The sequence below is a fragment of the Bufo gargarizans genome, chromosome 1 (genome assembly GCF_014858855.1).
Source record: "Bufo gargarizans isolate SCDJY-AF-19 chromosome 1, ASM1485885v1, whole genome shotgun sequence".
NCBI classification, from domain to species: domain Eukaryota; kingdom Metazoa; phylum Chordata; class Amphibia; order Anura; family Bufonidae; genus Bufo; species Bufo gargarizans.
The window spans coordinates 393,584,221-393,605,666 of NC_058080.1; positions in this window are offsets into that span (position 1 = coordinate 393,584,221).

Consider the following 21,446-nt stretch of genomic DNA (forward strand, 5'->3'; position numbering starts at 1 on the left):
GCACATGTGCGTTCCGGAGGTGGCAGGCTGGCGCACAGTCACGCATCGGCGCGTCATCTCGCGAGACGCGAGATTTCCTGTGAACGCGCGCACACAGGCGCGCGCGCTCACAGGAACGGAAGGTAAGCGAGTGGATCTCCAGCATGCCAGCGGCGATCGTTCGCTGGCAGGCTGGAGATCCGAATTTTTTAACCCCTAACAGGTATATTAGACGCTGTTTTCATAACAGCGTCTAATATACCTCCTACCTGGTCCTCTGGTGGTCCCTTTTGTTAGGATCGACCACCAGAGGACTCAGGTAGGTCAGTACAGTCCCACCAAACACTACACTACACTACACCCCCCCCGTCACTTATTAACCCCTTATAAACCCCTGATCACCCATGATCACCCCATATAAACTCCCTGATCACCCCCCTGTCATTGATCACCGCCCTGTCATTGATCACCCCCCTGTCAGGCTCCGTTCAGACGTCCGTATGATTTTTACGGATCCACGGATACATGGATCGGATCCGCAAAAAGCATACGGACGTCTGAATGGAGCCTTACAGGGGGGTGATCAATGACAGGCGGGTGATCACCCATATACACTCCCTGATCACCCCCTGTCATTGATCACCCCCATGTCATTGATCACCCCCCTGTAAGGCTCCATTCAGACGTCCGCATGATTTTTACGGATCCGATCCATGTATCCATGGATCCGTAAAAATCATGCGGACGTCTGAATGGAGCCTTACAGGGGGGGTGATCAGTGACAGGGGGGTGATCACCCTGATCATCCCCTGTCATTGATAAGCCCCCTGTAAGGCTCCATTCAGACGTCCGCATGCGTTTTGTGGATCCGATCTATGTATCCATGGATCCGTAAAAAATCATGCGGATGTCTGAATGGAGCCTTACAGGGGGGGTGATCAGTGACAGGGGGGTGATCACCCTGATTACCCTGATCACCCCCTGTCATTGATAACCCCCCTGTAAGGCTCCATTCAGACGTCCGCATGCGTTCTGTGGATCCGATCCATGTATCCATGGATCCGTAAAAAATCATGCGGATTTCTGAATGGAGCCTTACAGGGGGGGTGATCAGTGACAGGGGGGTGATCACCCTGATTACCCTGATCACCCCCTGTCATTGATAACCCCCCTGTAAGGCTCCATTCAGACGTCCGCATGCGTTCTGTGGATCCGATCCATGTATCCATGGATCCGTAAAAAATCATGCGGATGTCTGAATGGAGCCTTACAGGGGGGGTGATCAGTGACAGGGGGGTGATCACCCTGATTACCCTGATCACCCCCTGTCATTGATAACCCCCCTGTAAGGCTCCATTCAGACGTCCGCATGTTTTTTGTGGATCCGATCCATGTATCCATGGATCCGTAAAAAATCATGCGGATTTCTGAATGGAGCCTTACAGGGGGGGTGATCAGTGACAGGGGGGTGATCACCCTGATTACCCTGATCACCCCCTGTCATTGATAACCCCCCTGTAAGGCTCCATTCAGACGTCCGCATGCGTTCTGTGGATCCGATCCATGTATCCATGGATCCGTAAAAAATCATGCGGATTTCTGAATGGAGCCTTACAGGGGGGGTGATCAGTGACAGGGGGGTGATCACCCTGATTACCCTGATCACCCCCTGTCATTGATAACCCCCCTGTAAGGCTCCATTCAGACGTCCGCATGCGTTCTGTGGATCCGATCCATGTATCCATGGATCCGTAAAAAATCATGCGGATTTCTGAATGGAGCCTTACAGGGGGGGTGATCAGTGACAGGGGGGTGATCACCCTGATTACCCTGATCACCCCCTGTCATTGATAACCCCCCTGTAAGGCTCCATTCAGACGTCCGCATGCGTTCTGTGGATCCGATCCATGTATCCATGGATCCGTAAAAAATCATGCGGATTTCTGAATGGAGCCTTACAGGGGGGGTGATCAGTGACAGGGGGGTGATCACCCTGATTACCCTGATCACCCCCTGTCATTGATAACCCCCCTGTAAGGCTCCATTCAGACGTCCGCATGCGTTCTGTGGATCCGATCCATGTATCCATGGATCCGTAAAAAATCATGCGGATGTCTGAATGGAGCCTTACAGGGGGGGTGATCAGTGACAGGGGGGTGATCACCCTGATTACCCTGATCACCCCCTGTCATTGATAACCCCCCTGTAAGGCTCCATTCAGACGTCCGCATGCGTTCTGTGGATCCGATCCTTGTATCCATGGATCCGTAAAAAATCATGCGGATTTCTGAATGGAGCCTTACAGGGGGGGTGATCAGTGACAGGGGGGTGATCACCCTGATTACCCTGATCACCCCCTGTCATTGATAACCCCCCTGTAAGGCTCCATTCAGACGTCCGCATGCGTTCTGTGGATCCGATCCATGTATCCATGGATCCGTAAAAAATCATGCGGATGTCTGAATGGAGCCTTACAGGGGGGGTGATCAGTGACAGGGGAGTGATCACCCTGATTACCCTGATCGCCCCCTGTCATTGATAACCCCCCTGTAAGGCTCCATTCAGACGTCCGCATGCGTTCTGTGGATCCGATCCATGTATCCATGGATCCGTAAAAAATCATGCGGATTTCTGAATGGAGCCTTACAGGGGGGGTGATCAGTGACAGGGGGGTGATCACCCTGATTACCCCCTGTCATTGATAACCCCCCTGTAAGGCTCCATTCAGACGTCCGCATGCGTTCTGTGGATCCGATCCATGGATCCGTAAAAAATCATGCGGATGTCTGAATGGAGCCTTACAGGGAGGGTGATCAGTGACAGGGGGGTGATCAGGGAGTCTATATGGGTGATCACCCCCCTGTCATTGATCACCCCCCCTGTCATTGATCACCCCCCCCCCCCCCCCCTGGTAAGGCTCCATTCAGACATTTTTTTTGGCACAAGTTAGCGGAAATTTTTTGTTTGTTTTTGTTTTTTCTTACTAAGTCTCATATTCCACTAACTTGTGTCAAAAAATAAAATCTCACATGGACGCACCATACCCCTCACGGAATCCAAATGCGTAAACATTTTTAGACATTTATATTCCAGACTTCTTCTCACGCTTTAGGGCCCCTAAAAAGCCAGGGCAGTATAAATACCCCACATGTGACCCCATTTCGGAAAGAAGACACCCCAAGGTATTCCGTGAGGGGCATATTGAGTCCATGAAAGATTGAAATTTTTGTCCTAAGTTAGCGGAAAGGGAGACTTTGTGAGAAAAAAACAAAAAAAAATCAATATCCGCTAACTTATGCAAAAAAAAAAAAATTCTAGGAACTCGCCAGGCCCCTCATTGAATACCTTGGGGTGTCTTCTTTCCAAAGTGGGGTCACATGTGGGGTATTTATACTGCCCTGGCTTTTTAGGGGCCCGAAAGTGTGAGAAGAAGTCTGGGATCCAAATGTCTAAAAATGCCCTCCTAAAAGGAATTTGGGCCCCTTTGCGCATCTAGGCTGCAAAAAAGTGTCACACATCTGGTATCGCCGTACTCAGGAGAAGTTGGGCAATGTGTTTTGGGGTGTCATTTTACATATACCCATGCTGGGTGAGAGAAATATCTTGGTCAAATGCCAACTTTGTATAAAAAAATGGGAAAAGTTGTCTTTTGCCAAGATATTTCTCTCACCCAGCATGGGTATATGTAAAATGACCCCCCAAAACACATTGCCCAACTTCTCCTGAGTACGGCGATACCACATGTGTGACACTTTTTTGCAGCCAAGGTGGGCAAAGGGGCACATATTCCAAAGTGCACCTTTCGGATTTCGCAGGCCATTTTTTACACATTTTGATTGCAAGGTACTTCTTACACATTTGGGCCCCTAAATTGCCAGGGCAGTATAACTACGCCACAAGTGACCCCATTTTGCAAAGAAGACACCCCAAGGTATTCCGTGGGGGGCACGGCGAGTTCCTAGAATTTTTTATTTTTTGTCACAATTTAGCGGAAAATGATGATTTTTCTTTTTTTTTCTTTTTTCCTTACAAAGTCTCATATTCCACTAACTTGCGACAAAAAATAAAAAATTCTAGGAACTCGCCATGCCCCTCACGGAATACCTTGGGGTGTCTTCTTTCCAAAATGGGGTCACTTGTGGGGTAGTTATACTGCCCTGGCAATTTAGGGGCCCAAATGTGTGAGAAGAACTTTGCAATCAAAATGTGTAAAAAATGCCCTGCAAAATCCGAAAGGTGCACTTTGGAATATGTGCCCCTTTGCCCACCTTGGCAGCAAAAAAGTGTGACACATCTGGTATCGCCGTACTCAGGAGAAGTTGGGCAATGTGTTTTGGGGTGTCATTTTACATATACCCATGCTGGGTGAGAAAAATATCTTGGTCAAATGCCAACTTTGTATAAAAAAATGGGAAAAGTTGTCTTTTGCCAAGATATTTCTCTCACCCAGCATGGGTATATGTAAAATGACACCCCAAATCACATTCCCCAACTTCTCCTGAGTACGGCGATACCAGATGTGTGACACTTTTTTGATGCCAAGGTGGGCAAAGGGGCACATATTCCAAAGTGCACCTTTTGGATTTCACCGGTCATTTTTTACAGATTTTGATTGCAAAGTACTTCTCACACATATGGGCCCCTAAATTGCCAGGGCAGTATAACTACGCTACAAGTGACCCCATTTTGGAAAGAAGACACCCCAAGGTATTCCGTGAGGGGCATGGCGAGTTCCTAGAATTTTTTATTTTTTGTCGCAAGTTAGTGGAATATGAGACTTTGTAAGGAAAAAAGAGAAAAAAAAAAAAATCATCATTTTCCGCTAACTTGTGACAAAAAATAAAAAATTCTATGAACTCACTATGCCCATCAGCGAATACCTTGGGGTGTCTTCTTTCCAAAATGGGGTCACTTGTGGGGTAGTTATACTGCCCTGGCAATTTAGGGGCCCAAATGTGTGAGAAGTACCTTGCAATCAAAATCTGTAAAAAATGGCCTGCAAAATCCGAAAGGTGCACTTTGGAATATGCGCCCCTTTGCCCACCTTGGCAGCAAAAAAGTGTCACACATCTGGTATCGCCGTACTCAGGAGAAGTTGGGGAATGTGATTTGGGGTGTTATTTTACATATAACCATGCTGGATGAGAGAAATATCTTGGCAAAAGACAACTTTTCCCATTTTTTTATACAAAGTTGGCATTTGACCAAGATATTTTTCTCACCCAGCATGGGTATATGTAAAATGACACCCCAAAACACATTTCCCAACTTCTCCTGAGTACGGCGATACCAGATGTGTCACACTTTTTTGCTGCCAAGGTGGGCAAAGGGGCGCATATTCCAAAGTGCACCTTTTGGATTTCACCGGTCATTTTTTACACATTTTGATTGCAAAGTTCTTCTCACACATTTGGGCCCCTAAATTGCCAGGGCAGTATAACTGCCCCACAAGTGACCCCATTTTGGAAAGAAGACACCCCAAGGTATTCTGTGAGGGGCATGGTGAGTTCCTAGAATTTTTTATTTTTTGTCGCAAGTTAGTGGAATATGAGACTTTGTAAGAAAAAAAAAATAAAATAAAATCATCATCATTTTCCGCTAACTTGTGACAAAAAATAAAAAGTTCTATGAACTCACTATGCCCATCAGCGAATACCTTAGGGTGTCTACTTTCCGAAATGGGGTCATTTGTGGGGTTTTTCTACTGTTTGGGCATTGTAGAACCTCAGGAAACATGACAGGTGCTCAGAAAGTCAGAGCTGTTTCAAAAAGCGGAAATTCACATTTTTGTACCATAGTTTGTAAATGCTATAACTTTTACCCAAACCATTTTTTTTTTGCCCAAACATTTTTTTTTTATCAAAGACATGTAGAACAATAAATTTGGCGAAAAATTTATATATGGATGTCGTTTTTTTTGCAAAATTTTACAGCTGAAAGTGAAAAATGTCATTTTTTTGCAAAAAAATCGTTACATTTTGATTAATAACAAAAAAAGTAAAAATGCCAGCAGCAATGAAATACCACCACATGAAAGCTCTATTAGTGAGAAGAAAAGGAGGTAAAATTCATTTGGGTGGTAAGTTGCATGACCGAGCGATAAACGGTGAAAGGAGTGTAGTGCCGAAGTGTAAAAAGTGCTCTGGTCATGAAGGGGGTTTCACCTAGCGGGGCTGAAGTGGTTAATAGCTTTGGGTGTATCCCATCAGGCCCCTGTGACTTATTTGTATTAATTTTAGACAGCTGACTTCTTACCTCTTCCTCTGTAAAGACACATGCATCAACAGATTCATTAGTCTTCCTTCCTAACTGAGGTCCTTTTCCTTCATTTTCCTTTGTAAAAACTGAAAAGAAGTATTCATTGAGGCAGTCAGCTAGTTATTTATCTTCTTCCATATACCTTCCTTCTTTTGTTTTTAATTTGGTAATTCCTTTTTTTGTGTGGCTGTCATGGCCCATAACAAGTAGGAACTAGTGTTAGGGACCACTCATGGTGGTGAGTGGCTTATTACGCTTTGGCCAAAATGTACACCAATGCCTTATTCAACATCCAGCATAAAGGCAGGGCAGAGTGCTGGTTGCAGAGTGCGATTGCATTTGTGTTTTTGCGTTTGTATCTGTATTTCGCCATAGCAATCTGCACCTGCATAGGGTTGTGCGGGCTGAATCCCCCATATAATTCCTTTTTTCATTTCCTTTTTTCATTTATGTATCTGAAGAATGTCTTATCGCCTTTTTTCACTGACTGAGCTAATTTCTCTTCTGCCTGTGCTTTAGAAGCTCTTATAACTTGTTTGGCCTCTCTGCCTAATCTTATAAATTTGCCTGTCATCCTCATTTAAAAAAAAATCATTTTTGTCATTAGTTTTTAATCACTTCTGCTGAGTACCACAGTGGTCTCTTACTTTTTTTGCTTTTACTGACAAGCCTAATGCAATTTTCTGTTGCCTTCAATAGTGCCACTTTTAAGTAGTCCCATTTCTCCTGGACTCCATTGAAACTGTTCCAATCTGATAGGGACTCGTATACCACTAATTTAATTTTAGAAAAGTCCGTTTTTCTAAAATCTATAAATTTTTGTATTCATGTGGTGTGAATCAGTCATTGTACTTATAGTAAACCACACTGACTGGTGATCACTAGATCCCAAGCTTTCCCCTACAGTAATATCATATACAAAATTCCCATTTGTGAATACTAAATCTAAAATGGCCTCCTTCTGGGTTGGCTCCTCAACTACTTGCTGTGGAGATAATCCCAGTAGGGAATTTTGAATATCTGTACTCCTGGCAGAACTAGCTATTTTGGTTTTCAAGTTTACATCGGGAAGATTGAAGTCTCCCATAATGATAACTTCCCCCTTCAATGTCATTTTAGCTATTTCCTCAACTAGTAGATCATCTAATTCTTTGACTTGGCTAGGTGGTCTATATATCACACCTACACGAGTTACCTTATGATTATCAAGCTGCAAGGTAACCCAAACTGACTCTAAATTGGTCTCGCTTACTTGGGCCAAATGGTTCTTATCTGCTGACACATTCTATATTTCTATTGTGATATTATGCTGTAATTCCCTTTAATAGGCTGTCAGTGTAATTTACCTCTATTCGCCCGTAGGTGGTGGGGTGTAAAGTTAGTGTGTCCAATGCTAATGAAGAGATGAGGAAGTTAATGGAGGAGGTGGAAATTTGTATTTCCACCGAAGTAATTCAAAAAAGATTTTACCGCATATAAGTGCAGCGCTTAATGCTGAATACAAGATTTTTTTGTCCACCGAAATAATAATAAAACAAATACTGCATATAAGTGTAGCACTTAATGCTGAATACAAGATGTTTTTTCCACCAAAATAAGTCACAAAAGATTTTACCACATATAACTGCAGCGCTGAATGAAATCTGTTTTTCCACCAAAATAATTCACAAAATATTTTAACGCATATAAGTGCAGGGCTGAATAAAATTTATTTTTCCACCAAAATACTTCAATAAAGATTTTACCAAATATAATGGAGCACAGAGATGGAAAGGGTCTTCAGAATCCCCCCGCACTATATGGACATCTCAGAAATGAACTCCTGCCCCCTACAGCAGCTCCTGGGAAGGTCATGGAGCATTCGGGTCATCCGGCATCTATTCGCTCCGCTAAAGGATTATTTTGAAAGTGTGTAAAAGCCACACGGGCCCCCACGCTGCAGATGTATAATGGAGACATCATGGAGATTTGACAGCATATAACCACAGCTCTGACCGCTGAATACATTTAGTTTCTTGACCGAAATACTTCAATAAAGATTTCACCATATATCACTGCCGCACTGACTGACTGCTACCGCCGCTACTTCCATGAATCCCTGCTACTTCGCAGGTAGGTAGGATGCTGCAAAGAAGGGGCTCTACCCCGGGGACATTTGGCTCCTGACCTCCCACTGCTGCCACCCTGCTGACTCCCAGCCATGCTTTCAACACCTTTAACCGCCGACGTGAACTGAGAATATATTTTTCTTTTTGTACTTAAATAGGCCACTGAATGCTTTTGCCACAAATAAGTGCACTAGTGAAATGTGTATATATATATATATATTTTTTTTTTTTACTGTAATACGCCTTTATATGCTTTCAACAGAAATAACTGCAGAAGTGAACTGAGCATATATTTTTCTTGTTGGACTGAAATACGCCACTATAAGCTTTCACCCCAGAATTAACAGCAGAAATGCACTGAGAATATTTTTTTATTTTTTTACTGTAATTCACCTCTATATTCTTTTTTTAATTAAATACGCCCCTACACGCTTTTACCAGAAATAACTGCAGAAGTGACCTGAGAATATATACTTCTTGTTGGAATGAGATAGGCTACTATATGCTTTAACCAGAAAAAACAATAAATAGTGCAGTGTGTATATATTTTTCTTATTTTGCAAAAAATGCCCCTATACACTTTAACCAGAAATAACTGCAACAGTGAAGTGTGTATATATTTGTCTTTTTATTACTGAAATACGTCCCTATATGCTTTCATCAGAAATAACTGCTACAGTGCAGTGCGAATATATTTTCATTATTTTACTGAAATACGCCCTTATACGCTTTCACCAGAATTTTCTGCAACAATGCAGTACATATATATTTTTCTTTTTTTTTACTGTAATATGCCCCTATACGCTTTCAAGAGAAATAACTGCAGAAGTGAAATAAGTATATATTTATCTTGTAGTACTGAATAAGATACTAAAATATAAGCCACTAAAGGCTTTCCAACATAACACTTGCAGCCCAATAACAAAAAGCTGGAATGACAGAGCTGTCTAATGACTATTTGATTCCCCAAATAATCGTTCCCTGCACTTGTAAATCACTTTCCTATTAATGTCCCTAGCGCTTTCTGACGTCTCTCCCTGCACCAAGATGCTGTGAAATGATTCCCCCCTATCTTTTCCCTGCACTTATAAATCCTTTTTTCAGTTTTTTTTTTAAACATAGAGGTTTTTACAATTGCTGTCCCTAGCATATACAAACCAAAAAAGACAAGGTGGCATTAGCAGGAAGTGCTCAAACCCACATGCAGTCGTGCATATATACAGGGGAGCAAATCCTGCACTTGTGGCCCGTTGCTAATGGCGATCCCCAGCAAAATGCATACAGTGGAGGATGCCCGCGGCGAACCACAATAGACATCTCACACAAGGTAACAAGTGCGGATGTCATAATCAATATACCAATATAACAAAACAATAACAAATACAGGTGCACTCTGCAGTCTCACTAAACCCTCAAACTGATTTTAAAATTGAGAGATTAGTCAACATGTCCTACGGTGTAGAACATGTCTAAGCCCGGGCACCGCGTCAAGGTTTCTCAAGTAGCCCGGGACCTAACACTCTCCTGGGCCTGGGCCATATCAGTCAGTCTTGAGTGGGACTTGCAGACTCCTCCCTCCTCCCATTGCAAGCATGGTTACATGCTGGAGGTAACTGGTGAGCTGTTTGTGAGTCGGCCTCATGCTCCTGTAATTTGCCCACTGGCTCCTGGTATCGCCCATACGGCGCAGGTAGGAGAGTGTTAGGTCCCGGGCTACTTGAGAAACCTTGACGCGGTGCCCGGGCTTAGACATGTTCTACACCGTAGGACATGTTGACTAATCTCTCAATTTTAAAATCAGTTTGAGGGTTTAGTGAGACTGCAGAGTGCACCTGTATTTGTTATTGTTTTGTTATATTGGTATATTGATTATGACATCCGCACTTGTTACCTTGTGTGAGATGTCTATTGTGGTACTTGTGGTTCGCCGCGGGCATCCTCCACTGTATGCATTTTGCTGGGATCGCCATTAGCAACGGGCCACAAGTGCAGGATTTGCTCCCCTGTATATATGCACGACTGCATGTGGGTTTGAGCACTTCCTGCTAATGCCACCTTGTCTTTTTTGGTTTGTATATATAGATTCCTGGAGGTGTATAGACTCCAATTTAAATGTGCCTGTTTTCCATCTACAGGCCACATTTAGGTGCACCTGTGAGGCCTGGGCCATATCAGTCAGTCTTGAGTGGGACTTGCAGACTCCTCCCTCCTCCCATTGCAAGCATGGTTACATGCTGGAGGTAACTGGTGAGCTGTTTGTGAGTCGGCCTCATGCTCCTGTAATTTGCCCACTGGCTCCTGGTATCGCCCATACGGCGCAGGTAGGAGAGTGTTAGGTCCCGGGCTACTTGAGAAACCTTGACGCGGTGCCCGGGCTTAGACATGTTCTACACCGTAGGACATGTTGACTAATCTCTCAATTTTAAAATCAGTTTGAGGGTTTAGTGAGACTGCAGAGTGCACCTGTATTTGTTATTGTTTTGTTATGCTGTCCCTAGCACCTTCAAACGTCTATCCCTGCACTCTGAACGCTGGAAAATGTAAGAATCTAAAATGGCTTTTAAATGTATTTATAGGGCTGTGATATCACAGGGCTGGCTGCTGATTGGCTGCATGCAGGCAAGTCATTCTGGGTGATCTCACCTTCCAAGAGTTCTTTGCCCCATGTCCTCACAAGTGTATCCGCCATTTTAGGAAAATTGCGATTCGTTACCACGAAGCATGAGGAAATTCGCATTCGTTGCCAATCAAAGTTTTTCTGAAATTCAGATCAAATTCCACTTCGGCAGCTTTGATTCACTCATCTCTAGTCATTGGGGGTCCTTACCCCCAAATCAAATGTTAGCATCTATTCAAATGTTAGCAGATGCAGTGTTCTCACTTCATGCATAGTGTTGATTTAGCATGTTTTTTGCCCTGACAGCCATGGAATCGTCGCAATTTGCCACAGTATTAGCAGTTGAGAGTCTCTGAATTTAAATTAAATGGTTTCCATATATGGTTTCAAAATGTATGCTACAAAGTTCCAGTACATAAAGTGTTAACACAATTGGTAGTTTTTACATGCATTTTAGAAGCGTGTTTGAGTGAGGATTTTCTATTTCCCCATTGACTTCTCTGGAATCCACAATCAAATCTGCTTCTAAAAAGTAACATGTCACTTCTCAAGCATTTTCTTCAAATAAGTTACTGAAAAAAATCATTAGTATTTCTACAAGGTGTGCACACAGTCAAGTTTTTTTTTTTACATTGGATTTGATCAAAATACTGTATATTTGCTAAGTACTAGTGTTGATCGATCATGTTCGGCCGATCACCAGTTCATGTGTTCAAGCGCACTGCTAGAGTCTTGTCCCTGCACATTTCTTGGCTACTACTGCCCTCACTGTAATGCTGTAGCCATGTTGGTAACTGGCATTACAGTGATTGACTGGCCGGAACGCATCATCGGGTGCTATATACCACCCGCTGACGCGTGTCCGGCTCAGTGTTAGTCAGGGAGAGCTGTGCTGAGGAAGGGACAGCCAGTGTAGGGAGTGATATATGACAATTTTTAGTAGAAAAACTTTTCAGAGACCCAAAAGTACATTTAAGGACTATAGTTGTGTGTGGCAGCAGCAATATATATTTTTTAGCGCAACCTGCGCTAAATAGCTAAATCTTTACAGACCCAAAAGTCCTTTTAAGGACTGTTGTATGTGGCAGCAATATCTATTATTAGCGCCTCCTGTGCTAAATAACGTGTAATAGTTAGGCCGCTGCAAACAGCAACATTATCTGCACTACATCTCCTGTGTAAAGTGTGTGCATCCCAAAAATGTCTGTGACATCCAGTGTACTTTTTCCGTAGACGGTGTCTCCTGCGGACAGTGACATTAGCTGCGCCACATCTCCGGTTTAAAGTGTGCGCATTCAAAAAATATCTGTGACATACAGTGTACTTTTTCAATAGACTGTGTCCGCTTCTGACAGTGACATTACCAGTGCCACATTTGCAGTGAAACGTGTGCGCTGCAAAAAAGTTATCTGTGACATACAGTGTTCTTTATTCACAGACGCTGGTGATAGTGACATTACCGGTGGTACCTCTCATGTAAAAAGTTTCCTCATTCCAAATACCTGTGACATTCCCTGTCATTTTTTATTAGCAGCTGATGACAGCATTGACATTATCAGCGGGATATCTTCTATGTGACTTTTCCACATCCCAAATCCCTTTTTCAATTTGTTTGCGCATAGACAGACTTTCAAGCATATAAACATTTAATATGAAAAAGGCGCGCAGTAAGGGATGGGGCAGTGGCCGTGATGCTAGTGGTGCACGCAGAGGCCGTGGCCCTGGGCACGGTGAAACTGTGCCTGCTGCCAGAGCACCAGAAAAACAATCATCCACGATACCTAGCTTCATGTCCCAGGAGGGGAGACAAGGGGAACACACAGCAGTTCTAACAGAGGCAGGACAACACTCTTAAAAGCCTGGGACAGTTTCATGACACCCCGCCAGCACCCTCACCCTGATGCGCAGCCTACTGTCACAAGGAGGGAAAAATTTGGGAAGATGGTGAAGGGGTACCTAGCAGACAGTGTCAGCGTCCTCAATGATCCCTCAGTGCCTTACAACTACTAGGTGTCCAAGCTGGACACGTGGCACGAACTGACGCTCTACGTCTTGGAGGTGCTGGCCTTTCCTACAGCCAGTGTTTTGTCAAAGCGGGTATTTAGTGCTGCTGGGGGCATAATAACTGATAAGCTCATCCGCCTGTCAACTGAAAATGCTGACAGGCCTGGATTGAACATGACTTCTCGAAAGCTGATGAACATAAAGGCACTTTAAATGTGTTGTTTATAATGTACTTAATGCACTGTATTACCATGCACCCCTTCCACCGCAAACAAGGGTATATGGTTGAATCTTCCTTTTCTCAGCCTCCTTTTCCATCATATCAACATGCTTATTCGTCGCATATATATACCCTCGCATATAATGTTTTACAGGGTCAGCTCACCTTTAGGCCCTTGCATATAATTTTTTGAGGGTCAGCTCACCAACAGCCCCTCACCTAAATCTTTTATAGGGTCAGCTGACCTGCAGGCCCTTGCATATAATTTTTTAGAAGGTCAGCTCACCAGCAGGCCCTCACCTAAATTCTTTTACAGGGTCAGCTCACCATGAGGCCCTCGCATATAATTTTTTAGAGGGTCAGCTCACCTGCATGCCCTCACCTACAATCTTTTACAGGGTCAAACCCCCAGCAGGCCCTTACCTACAATCTTTTACAGGGTCAGCTCATCTGCAGGCCCTCGCATATAATTTTTTAGAGGGTCAGCTCACCTGCAGGCTCTCGCATATAATTTTTTAGAGGGTCAGCTCACCAGCAGGCCCTCACCTACAATCTTTTACAGGGTCAGCTCACCTACAGGCCCTTGAATATAATTTTTTAGCGGGTGAGCTTACCTTCAGGCCCTCACATATAATATTTTAGAGGGTCAGCTTACCAGCAGGCCCTCCTATATAATGTTTTAGTGGGTCAGCTTACCTGCAGACCCTCGCATATAATGTTATCAGGGTAAGTTCACCTGCAGGTCCTCACCTACAATCTTTTAGAGGATCAGGTCACCTGTAGGCCCTCGCATATAATGTTTTACAGGGTCAGCTCACCAGCAGGCCAGCACCTAAAGTCTTTTATAGGTCTGCTCACCTGCAGGCCCTTGCATATTATTTTTTAGAGGGTCAGCTCACCAGCAGGCCATCAATTATAATTTTTCAAGGGTGTATGATGCCCTCCTTTATGTGTAATAAAGGTTGTATTGGAGTTCCGTAAGAGTCCTTGTAATTTTTGGAAGTCCGTTCTCTTAGTGCATAGGCTTTATGAGTATAGGAGTACCACTTCCTGAACAATTGTACCACACTGTGAATGAGGCCCTCCATTATGTGATATACAGGTTGTATCGGAGTGCCTCTTCCTTGTAATTTTTGGCAGCACTTACACTTTATATACAAGTAAATATACAAGAAAGAATGTTTCCTAACTAGTTTTCCTCTAGAACCGATTTTATCTTTGGTGTTGTGCGTATTAATGTCAGTCTGTAAAAGTGGCGTACTACTCGGACAATATAGTTCCCAGCAGCGACCTGGGAGTCCAAGATGCATTCAGACATCCTCCCCATGCTGTTCCCGAACCATTTTGGTGGTGTTTCCATCAATTTCTGACCTTTTTCTATGAACCAGACACCTTCTTTAGAGCATTTACTTTGATTGTGCTCAGGTGCTCGGTAGAGCACCCTAGCATCCCGAGGTGTTCTGCCTGAGCACTGTGGTGCTTGATCAACACTACTAAGCACCTCATATTAATTTTGTATAGTGAATATAGCATTAGTTTATGTATTCTATGTTTGCAGGGTGCTGTTGCATTGTGTTTTCTTCTACTTTTGTAGATAGACATAGATATGAGATACATGGAGAGATAAGGCACATTTAAACTTCGCAGAGCAGACGATTGTCAGGAAGAAAGCTTTCCTTTTTGACAATTGCTTGCTCATTAGTGGAGGTGAATGGACCAGTGATCACTACTGCTATCACTCATCCTCCTACATTTGCATTGTTTCTGGGATGCAGAATATTGTTTAGGTGTCCACACCAACAATTATTTCACCTGATGAATGAGCGTATTGAAGCAGCTTAAGACAGTCAGATTATCAGCAATGAGTGTTCGTAGGAACATTGGTTCCCAATAATCCGCCCAACAATTGAGTAGGCAAACAAGGCAATGGTTATTATGCAGTTAGATCCTAGATAGATAGATAGAAGATAGATAGATAGATAGATAGTGCAAGGGGTAGCTCTCTTTCAGGGGGTCACACTTACAGATATCTTCACAGACACCAGGATTTAAGGGCCAAAACTGTGTTTTATTGCGGCACGTCCGCGTAAACATAAACAGTTATACAACATAAACTCATGCTCGTCTGGGCTCTACCTAAACACATAGGTTTTCCTGACTCACCTCTAAGTACCGCTTAGTGTCAGGGTATCAGGCTACAAGCCTTATCAGGTTCCGCTCCTCAAGCGTCAGTCCACACAGGGAAGAGATCAGGTGTCGCATAGCCTTATGGCCCCTCAGTCCTCCTGACTGAGACCACACACAGAGCCTCTGCTCCAGGTTCACAGACACTTTTCCCTCCTCAGACTGACACCCTGGGAGGTGCTTCATGCCGGCCTGATTACAGCAGTCCTCAACTCCGATCACCTTCCTGCCAAAACCTACCATCCCAATCCAAGTAAAATCCAGCCCTGAATAAATAAAGAAAATAGCTCCACCAATTATATTTAGTGAAGCCAGCGTCATTCTGGATTTCACCCACCTCAGCCAGTTGAGGAACCTAGGAGAGATATACCCCCCTTCCAGGACTTTCCCATCTATTTTACAGTTCACATCGCCACAATAGATAAATAGAAGATAGAACCAAAATTGTGGTACAATTACCTGCAGTAACACAGAATTTATGGAGACCTTTATAGACAGTATGTGCCATATTTAATTAATACACTTAGCTTTGATAGAATGTGGCCTAATTTAAAAAGTCATGGTAATTTAACACATCAAATGAAGTTTTCTGGTTCCAATAATCTGCCTGAGAGATTAGTACACTGTTCTCAGGAGCTGGGTAAAAAAATACATCATATAGATCTACTGTAGGACATCTAGAGGCTACATTTAAAGTAGTCATAGAAATACTGCAGGCTACTTGTTGTGCAAAATGAGATAGTGATACTTATTATAAAAAATCAGGAACTTGATTCTAAATGAACCAAATTTGTTACAAATTTCAAAAAAATTCTACTTCCAAACAAAGCCAAAATTATAGTGATTAGATTCTGAAAACAGCCTGTGTCTTTTTGCATATAAAATTGATTACACTAGTGAGGGAAATAGGGCAGTTAATTTGGTATGCACTTACCCATTCATGCACCTGCAGTGAGTCCAGTCCGGCCTATCTAATGTGGCGCCATCAGCATCACTCTATTACCTCAGCAAGCAGCCCAGCTGACTGTGGGCCTAATCAGCTTATCGGGAGTGGGGATCCTGGGCCAATCAGGCTCGGTGCCAGCATCATGTGCTTCCTGTCAGAATGGTATTTAACCACCTCAGCCCCCCTAGCTGAAACACCCTTAATGACCAGGCCACTTTTTACACTTCTGCATTACACTACTTTCACTGTTTATTGCTCGGTCATACAACTTACCACCCAAATGAATTGGACCTCCTTTTCTTCTCACTAACAGAGCTTTCATTTGGTGGTATTTTATTGCTGCTGACATTTTAACTTTTTTTGTTATTAATCGAAATGTAACCGCCCACCTAGGCGGCAAAAAAGTGTCACACATGTGGTATCGCCGTACTCAGTAGAAGTTGGGGAATGTGTTTTGGGGTGTCATTTTACATATACCCATGCTGGGTGAGAGAAATATCTTGGTCAAATGCCAACTTGGTATAAAAAAAAAGGTAAAAGTTGTCTTTTGTCAAGATATTTCTCTCACCCAGCATGGGTATATGTAAAATGACACCCCAAAACACATTCCCCAACTTCTCCTGAGTACGGCGATACCACATGTTTGACACTTTTTTGCAGCCTAGGGGCGCAAAGGGGCCCACATTCTAAAGAGCACCTTTCTGATTTCACAGGCCATTTTTTACACATTTTAATTTCAAACTACTTCTCACGCATCTGGGCCCCTAAAATGCCAGGGCAGTATAACTACCCCACAAGTGACCCCATTTTGGAAAGAAGACACCCCAAGGTATTTCTTGATGGGCATAGTGAGTTCATGGAAGTTTTTAATTTTTTGTCACAAGTTAGTGGAATATGAGTTTGTAAGAAAAAAAAAAAAGAAAACATAATTTTCCGCTAACTTGTGACAAAAAATAAAAAATTCTAGGAAGTTGCCATGCCCCTCACGGAATACCTTCTGGTGTCTTCTTTCCAAAATGGGGTCACTTGTGGGGTAGTTATACTGCCCTGGCATTTTAGGGGCCCAGATGCGTGAGAAGTAGTTGGAAATCAAAATCTGTAAAAAATGCCCTGTGAAATCCGAAAGGTGCTCTTTGGAATGTGGGCCCCTTTGCGCCCCTAGGCTGCAAAAAAGTGTCACACATGTGGTATCGCCGTACTCAGGAGAAGTTGGGGAATGTGTTTTGGGGTATCATTTTACATATACCCATGCTGGGTGAGATAAATATCTCAGCAAAAGTCAACTTTTCCCATTTTTTTTTACAAAGTTGGCATTTGACCAAGATTTTTCTCTCACCCAGCATGGGTATATGTAAAATGACACTCCAAAACACATTCCCCAACTTCTCCTGAGTACGGCGATACCATATGTGTGACACTTTTTTGCAGCCTAGGGGCGCAAAGGGGCCCAAATTCCTTTTAGGAGGGCATTTTTAGACATTTGGATCCCAGACTTCTTCTCACGCTTTAGGGCCCCTAAAAAGCCAGGGCAGTATAAATACCCCACATGTGACCCCATTTTGGAAAGAAGACACCCCAAGGTATTCAATGAGGGGCATGCCGAGTTCATAAATTGATTATTTTTTTTTTTTTCTCACAAAATCTCACTTTCCGCTAACTTGAGACCAAAATTTCAATCTTTCATGGACTCAATATGCCCCTCAGAGAATACCTTGGGGTGTCTTCTTTCCAAAATGGTGTTATTTGTGGGGTGTTTGTACTGCCCTGGCATTTGAGAGTCTCCGCAATCATTACATGTATGGCCAGCATTAGGAGTTTCTGCTATTCTCCTTCTATTGAGCATACGGGTAATGAGATAATTTTTTTTCGTTCAGCCTCTGGGCTGAAAGAAAAAATGAATGGCACAGATTTCTTCATTCGCATTGATCAATGTGGATGAAAAAATCTCTGCCCCAAAAAAAAAAAAAGGAGGGGAAAGGCGTCTGCCAGGACATAGGAGCTCCGCCCAACATCCATACCCACTTAGCTCGTATGCCCTGGCAAACCAGATTTCTCCATTCACATCAATCGATGTGGATGAATAAATCATTGCCGGGATTATATATATATATTTTATATACAAAGTGTTTGCCAAAGCATATGAACACCGCCACCTCCTCAGCTCATATGCCTCAGCAAACGTATCTTTTACTGCAGAGGAGAAACCTCGTCTTGCAGCGCCGCATACACCGACTTGTGTGTAATCTGACAGCAGCGCAATGCTTCTGTCAGAATGCACATCAGTGCTGCAGCTAGTCGATCGGTTGGTCCACCTGGAAGGTAAAAAAAAAAAAAAAAAAAAAAACAGGCCGCAACGCAATACATTTTATTAACTTTATAATAACTTTAGAACAGAACATATAAACTTTATTTAACTTTTGAAACTTAACGATACTTTTTTGCTTACTGGTGTTTTTTTACCTTTATAGGACAAACCTCTCCTTCCCCATGGGACAATGTGCAAAGCGCAAATCGCCCAAAGATGTGGCGAAGTACATTATGCACTTTGTCCCAGGTGAAAGGAGAGGTTTGCAGCAGCTCTGTGTGTGAATGGGCCCTAATAGCCCTGTGTGCCTGTCCTGGTGAGATGTGATCCCTATGCTAAGTACCTGTGTGTGGTACTTCCGGAAACACTCTCCAAAGCATAGGGCAGGGTGGTCAGGGCAGTCAGGACAGAAATAGTGGGTGTCACGCCTTATTCCACTCCTGCTACAGACACGACATCTTTTTCGGGGTGACGGTTGGGTTGAGGTACCAGGAACGACACTGGGGAAATGTCGCTCGTGTAGACTGCTAACTACACTGGTGGATGGGGCCACGGAACCTCCTGGGTACAGGAGGTTCTCGATGATCTCTTCCTGAAATTTGAGGAAGGATCCTGTTCTCCCAGCCTTACTGTAGAGAACAAAACTATTATACAGAGCCAATTGAAATTCAAATATACAGACACCTTCTTATACCAGCGTCTGGTGCTTCGGGAAACTAAATACGGAGACAACATCTGGTCATTGAAGTCCACCCCTCCCATGAGCAAATTATAGTTGTGGACCGAGAGGGGCTTTTCAATGACTCTGGTTGCTTGCTCAATTTGGATTGTCGTGTCTGCGTGAATGTAGGAGAGCATGTAAACGTCACGCTTGTCTCTCCATTTCACCGCGAGCAGTTTTTTCGTTACACAAGGCAGCCCTCTCCCCCCTTGCAAGACGGGTGGTAACGAGCCGTTGGGGGAAGCCCGCACGGTGCCACAGCAGCCAATCTGTTCTAGAAACAAATGCCTGAAGAGGGCCACACTTGTGTAGAAATTGTCCACATAAAGATGGTACCCCTTGCCGAATAAGGGTGACACCAAGTCCCAGACTGTCTTCCCACTGCTCCCCAGGTAGTCAGGGCAACCGACCGGCTCCAGGGTCTGATCTTTTCCCTCATAGATCCGAAATTTGTGGGTATAGCCTGTGGCCCTTTTACAGAGCTTATACAATTTGACCCCATACCGGGCGCGCTTGCTTGGGATGTATTGTTTGAAGCCAAGGCGCCCGGTAAAATGTATTAGGGACTCGTCTACGCAGAGGTTTTGCTCAGGGGTATACAAATCTGCAAATTTCTGGTTGAAGTGGTCTATGAGGGGCCGAATTTTGTGGAGCCGGTCAAAAGCTGGGTGGCCTCTGGGACAGGAGGTGGTGTTATCACTAAAGTGCAGGAAACGCAGGATGGCCTCAAATCGTGCCCTGGACATGGCAGCAGAGAACATGGGCATGTGATGAATTGGGTTCGTGGACCAATATGACCGCAATTCATGCTTTTTGGTTAGACCCATGTTGAGGAGAAGGCCCAGAAATTTTTTAAATTCGGAAACTTGGACTGGTTTCCACCGGAAAGGCTGGGCATAAAAGCTTCCCGGGTTGGCGGATATAAATTGTGTGGCATACCGGTTTGTTTCTGCCACAACTAAGTCCAAGAGCTCCGCAGTCAAGAACAGCTCAAAAAATCCCAGGGCCGAACCGATCTGAGCTGTCTCAACCCGAACTCCAGACTGGGCGGTGTAAGGGGTGAACTAATGGTGCGGCTGAAGTTGGGGGCTGCCATTCAGGATTTGCCAGCACCTCAGGGATTCTAGGGGGTCTACGGGCCAGTCTTTGCGGTGGCTGCGACGGGGTAACTAATGCACGTGCCACCGTACCAGCTTCAACTGCCCTTCTGGTGCTTGCCACTTCACCATGTTGTACGGCAGTGCTGGTACTAGGTCCAGGGAGGGCTGCGCTGCTGGTGTATGCCTCACCACGTAATCCGACAGCGCCAGCCTCACTCTGCTGCCCTTGAAGCGGATCCTGCGCAACCTGTGGTCTAGCAACACGGGGCCGGGTACACCTGGTGGTATCAGGGACCTCAACCTCCTCGTCCGAACTTTGAGTCAGCCTGCCACTGCTTTCTACAGGTTCATATTCTGACCCGCTGGATTCGTCAGATGAGGGTTCCCATTCCTCATCCGACTGGGTCAGAAGCCTGTAGGCCTCTTCAGAAGAATACCCTCTGTTTGACATTTGGGCAACTAAATTTAGGGGTATTCCCTGAGACTACCCAAGAAAAAAAAGCAAGCCTGTCTTACAAATGGGAGGCTAGCGAAGTACCGGAGGCTGCTGCGGTTGATAAAAAAATATAATGATTTTTTTATCTCCGCAGCGCTTGTAAAGTGAATGTGCAGTGATCCCCCCAAAAATTTTTGGGGTCACTGCGGCGGGGCGGGCGTGGGGGAACGCACGTGTGGGCGACCGATCAGGCCTGATCGGGCAAACACTGCGTTTTGGATGGAGGGCGAACTAAGGGAACACTAATACTATTATAGATCTGACTGTGATCAGTTTTGATCACTTACAGATACTATAAAAGTACAAATGCTAATTAGCGATACGCTAATCAGCGAATAAGTGACTGCGGTGCGGTGGGCTGGGCGCTAACCGATAGCTAAACTACCTAACCAAGGGGCCTAAACTATCCCTAAAACCTAACAGTCAATACCAGTTAAAAAAAAAAAAGTGACAGTTTACACTGATCACTTTTTTCACTTTCACTAGTGATTGACAGGGGCAAGAAGGG